Consider the following 6,000-nt stretch of genomic DNA (forward strand, 5'->3'; position numbering starts at 1 on the left):
ATCAGAACATAGTCCCTGCCGAGCGCATGGAACAGGTCAACGCCTACCTTAGACCAAGGGGACGTGACCAACTCATGGGGCTGTAGGGTCTCACGTGGTTGGGCCGGCTGGAACCGCTGACAGGTGGGGCAGTTGAGCACTGTGTTGGCGATGTCCTCATTGATGCTAGGCCAGTACACAGCCTCTCGGGCCCTCCGTCGGCACTTCTCCACGCCAAGATGGCCCTTGTGTAGCTGTTACAAAACAAGCTGGCGCATGCTGTGCGGGATCACAATGCGGTCCAGCTTTAGAAGGACACCATCGACTACTGCCAGATCATCTCTGATATTGTACAGCTGCGGGCATTGGCCCTTGAGCCACCCGTCCGTCATGTGACGCATGACACGCTGTAGTAGGGGGTCAGCCGCAGTTTCGCGGCGAATGTGGATAAGGCGTTCATCCGTAGCCGGCAGATTGGAGGCCGTGAAGGCCACATGGGAGTCAACCTGGCAGACGAACCCCTCTGGGTCACATGGGGTGTTGACTGCTCTGGACAGAGCGTCGGCTATGATCAGGTCCTTGCCCGGGATGTATAGGAGCTGGAAATCGTACCGCCGGAGTTTAAGCAGAATGCTCTGGAGGCGAGGGGTCATATCATTCAGGTCTTTTTGTATAATGTTGACCAGCGGGCGATGGTCGGTCTTGACAGTGAATTGGGGGAGGCCGTACACGTAATCATGAAATTTGTCGACCCCAGTCAACAGGCCCAGGCACTCCTTTTCGATCTGCACGTAGCGCTGTTCCGTGGGGGTCATGGCACGTGACGCATATGCAACGGGGGCCCGTGATGAGGCCTCATCGCGTTGCAGGATCACCATCCCAATGCCGGATTGGCTGGCATCCGTTGAAACTTTTGTTTCCTTCGTGGGATCAAAAAATGCCAATACCGGGGCCATGGTAAGCTTGGTCTTAAGCTCCTCTCATTCACGCTTGTGGGCGGGAAGCCATTGGAAGTCTGTCATCTTCCTGACCAGGTTCCGGAGAGCTGTGGTATGGGAGGCGAGGTTGGGGATGAACTTCCCCAGGAAGTTGACCATGCCCAAAAATCGGAGGACCGCCATCTTATCCGCTGGCTTCTGCATGGCCCTGATGGCTGCCACCTTGTCCCCATCCGGCCGCACACCCAACCAGGAGATGTGGTCCCCTGGGAACTTGAGTTCCGTCTGGCCGAAGGAACATTTGGCTCTGTTGAGGCGAAGGCCTTGGTCCAGTATTCGTTTGAAAACCCGCCGGAGGCGACTGATATGCTCCTGCGGGGTGAACATAGAACATACAGAACATATAGTGCAGAAGGAGGCCATTCGGCCCATCGAGTCTGCACCGACCCACTTATGCCCTCGCTTCCACCCTATCCCCGTAAGCCAATAACCCCTCCTGACCTTTTTGGTCACTTTGGGCAATTTATTATGGCCAATCCACCTAACCTGCGCGTCTTTGGACTGTGGGAGGAAACCGGAGCACCCGGAGGAAACCCACGCACACACGGGGAGAACGTGCAGACTCCCCACAGACAGTGACCCAGCGGGGAATCGAACCTGGGACGCTGGCGCTGTGAAGCCACAGTGCTATCCACTTGTGCTACCGTGCTGCCCTAATGACCAAATGATGATGTCTTCAACATAGATGCGCACACCCTCAATGCCCTCCATCATTTGCTCCATGATCCAGTGGAATACTTCTGAAGCCGATATAATCCCAAACGGCATCCTGTTGTAGCAGTATCTGCCAAACGGGGTATTAAAGGTACACAGCTTTCTGCTGGACCTGTCTAGCTGAATTTGCCAGAATCCTTTTGAGGCGTCAAGATTGGTGAAGATGTTGGCCCGAGCCATCTCGCACATGATCTCCTCGCGCTTGGGGATAGGGTAAAGCTCCCTCATTATGTTGCGATTCAGATCCTTTGCGTCAATGCAGATCCGGAGCTCGCCGGTAGGCTTCTTTACGCAAACCATGGAACTGACCTAGTCGGTTGGTTCCGTCACTCTGGAGAGCACTCCTTGGTCCTGGAGGTCCTGCAGCTGCTGCTTGAGGTGGTCCTTGAGGGGTGCTGGGACTCTGCGAGGTGCATGAATCACAGGCATGGCGTCTTGTTTGAGCAGGATTTTGTAAGTGTATGGAAGCGTGCCCATGCCTTCGAAAACGTCGCAGTGCTGGTCGATGATGGCATTGAGTTGCGTCCTGAAGTCCGCATCCTGGAAGGCAGACGTGTCCTCTGGAGAGAGAGAGTGTACTTGTTGAACGAGGTTTAGGAGTTTGCACGCCTGAGCGCCTAGCAGAGAGTCCTTCGAGGAGCCCACGATCTCGAAGGGAACATAGAACATAGAACATTACAGCGCAGTACAGGCCCTTCGGCCCTCGATGTTGCGCCGACCTGTGAAACCACTCTAAAGTCCATCTACACTATTCCCTTATCATCCATATGTCTATCCAATGACCATTTGAATGCCATTAGTGTTGGCGAGTCCACTACTGTTGCAGGCAGGGCATTCCACACCCTTACTACTCTCTGAGTAAAGAACCTACCTCTGACATCTGTCTTATATCTATCTCCCCTCAATTTAAAGCTATGTCCCCTCGTGCTAGACATCACCATCTGAGGAAGAAGGCTCTCACTGTCCACCCTATCCAATCCTCTGATCATCTTGTATGCCTCAATTAAGTCACCTCTTAACCTTCTTCTCTCTAACGAAAACAGCCTCAAGTCCCTCAGCCTTTCCTCATAAGATCTTCCCTCCATACCAGGCAACATTCTGGTAAATCTCCTCTGCACCCTTTCCAATGCTTCCACATCCTTCCTATAATGCGGCGACCAGAATTGCACACAATACTCCAAATGCGGCCGCACCAGAGTTTTGTACAGCTGCAACAACTCAATCCCTCTACCAATAAAAGCTAACACACCGTACACTTTCTTAACAACCCTCTCAACCTGGGTGGCAACTTTCAGGGATCTATGTACATGGACACCGAGATCTCTCTGCTCATCCACACTGCCAAGAATCTTACCATGAGCCCAGTACTCTGTCTTCCTGTTATTCCTTCCAAAATGAATCACTTCACACTTTTCTGCATTAAATTCAATTTGCCATCTCTTAGCCCAGCGCTGCAGCTTATCTATGTCCCTCTGTAACTTGTAACACCCTTCCGCACTGTCCACAACTCCACCGACTTTAGTGTCATCTGCAAATTTACTCACCCATCCTTCTACGCCCTCTTCCAGGTCATTTATAAAAATGACAAACAGCAGTTACCACAGGCCCCAAAACAGATCCTTGTGGTACACCACTAGTAACTGGACTCCAGTCTGAACACTTCCCATCAACCACCACCCTTTGTCTTCTTCCAGCTAGCCAATTTCTGATCCAAACTGCTAAATCACCCTGAATCCCATGCCTCCGTATTTTCTGCAGTAGCCTACCATGAGGAACCTTATCAAACACTTTACTGAAATCCATATACACTACATCAACTGCTTTACCCTCATCCACCTGTTTGGTCACCTTCTCAATGAACTTAATAAGGTTTGTGAGACACGACCTACCCTTCACAAAACCGTGTTGACTATCTCTAATCAAATTATTCCTTTCCGGATGATTATACACCCTATCTCTTATAAACCTTTCCAAGATTTTGCCCACAACAGAAGAAGGCTCACTGGTCTATAGTTACCGGGGTTGTCTCTACTCCCCTTCTTGAACAAAGGGACAACATTTGCTATCCTCCAGTCTTCTGACACTATTCCTGTAGACAAAGATGACTTAAAGATCAAAGCCAAAGGCTCAGCAATCTCCACCCTAGCTTCCCAGAGAATCCTAGGATAAATCCCATCTGGCCCAGGGGACTTATCTATTTTCACACTTTCCAGAATTGCTAACACCTCCTCCTTATGAACTTCAAGCCCTTCTAGTCTAGTAGCCTGAATCTCAGTATTCTCCTCGACAACATTATCTTTTTCCTGTGTGAATACTGATGGAAAATATTCATTTAGCTCCTCTCCTATCTCCTCAGACTCCAAGCACAACTTCCCACTACTGTCCTTGACTGGCCCTACTCTTACCCTCGTCATTCTTTTATTCCTGACATATCTATAGAAAGCTTTAGGGTTATCCTTGATCCTACCTGCCAAAGACTTCTCATGTCCCCTCCTGGCTCTTCTCAGCTCTCTCTTTAGGTCCTTCCTAGCTAACTTGTAACTCTCGAGCGCTCTAACTGAACCTCCATGTCTCATCTTTACATGATGTGGAGATGCCGGCGTTGGACTGGGGTGAGCACAGTACGAAGTCTTACAACACCAGGTTAAAGTCCAACAGGTTTGTTTCGATGTCACTAGCTTTCGGAGCGCTGCTCCTTCCTCAGGTGAATGAAGAGGTATGTTCCAGAAACATAAATATAGACAAATTCAAAGATGCCAAACAATGCTCGGAATGCGACCAGTAGCAGGTGATTAAATCTTTACAGATCCAGAGATGGGGTAACCCCAGGTTAAAGAGGTGTGAATTGTGTCAAGCCAGGACAGTTGGTAGGATTTCGCAGGCCAGATGGTGGGGGATGAATGTAATGCGACATGAATCCCAGGTCCCGGTTGAGGCCGCACTCATGTGTGCGGAACTTGGCTATAAGTTTCTGCTCGGCGATTCTGCGTTATCGCGCGTCCTGAAGGCCGCCTTGGAGAACGCTTACCCGGAGATCAGAGGCTGAATGCCCTTGACTGCTGAAGTGTTCCCCGACTGGAAGGGAACGTTCCTGCCTGGTGATTGTTGCGCGATGTCCGTTCATTCGTTGTCGCAGCGTCTGCATGGTCTCGAGAATGAACGAATGAACGGACATTGCGCAACAATCACCAGGCAGGAACGTTCCCTTCCAGTCGGGGAACACTTCAGCAGTCAAGGGCATTCAGCCTCTGATCTCCGGGTAAGCGTTCTCCAAGGCGGCCTTCAGGATGCGCGACAACGCAGAATCGCCGAGCAGAAACTTATAGCCAAGTTCCGCACACATGAGTGCGGCCTCAACCGGGACCTGGGATTCATGTCGCATTACATTCATCCCCCATCATCTGGCCTGCGAAATCCTACCAACTGTCCTGGCTTGACACAATTCACACCTCTTTAACCTGGGGTTACCCCATCTCTGGATCTGTAAAGATTTAATCACCTGCTAATGGTCGCATTCCAAGCAATGTTTGGCATCTTTGAATTTGTCTATATATATGTTTCTGGAACATACCTCTTCATTCACCTGAGGAAGGAGCAGCGCTCCGAAAGCTAGTGACATTGCAACAAACCTGTTGGACTTTAACCTGGTGTTGTAAGATTTCGTACTGTGCTCAACTTTACATAAGCATCCTTGTTCCTCTTGACAAGGGTTTTGACTGCTTTAGTAAACCACGGTTCCCTTGCTCGACCACTTCCTCCCTGCCTGACAGGTACATACTTATCAAGGGCATGCAGTAGCTGTTCCTTGAACAAGCTCCACATTTCCATTGTGCCCATCCCCTGCAGTTTTCCTCTCGATCCGATGCATCTTAAGTCTTGCCTCATCGCATCATAATTGCCTTTCCCCCAGATATAACTCTTGCCCTGCGTATATACCTATCCCTTTCCATCACTAAAGTGAATGTAATCGAATTGTGGTCACTATCACCAAAGTGCTCACCTACCTCCAAATCTAACACCTGTCCTGGTTCATTACCCAGTACCAAATCCAATATGACCTTGCCTCTCGTTGGCCTATGTACATATTGTGTCAGGAAACCCTCCTGCACACATTGGACAAAAATGGACCCATCTAAAGTACTCGAACTATAGCTTTTCCAGTCAATATTTGGAAAGTTAAAGTCCCCCATAACAACTAGCCTGTTGCTTTCGCTCCTATCCAGAATCATCTTTGCAATCCTTTCCTCTACATCTCTGGAACTTTTCGGAGGCCTATAGAAAACCCCTAACAGGGTGACCTCTCCTTTCC

Source organism: Scyliorhinus torazame, chromosome 10 (assembly GCF_047496885.1).
Source record: "Scyliorhinus torazame isolate Kashiwa2021f chromosome 10, sScyTor2.1, whole genome shotgun sequence".
NCBI lineage: Eukaryota > Metazoa > Chordata > Chondrichthyes > Carcharhiniformes > Scyliorhinidae > Scyliorhinus > Scyliorhinus torazame.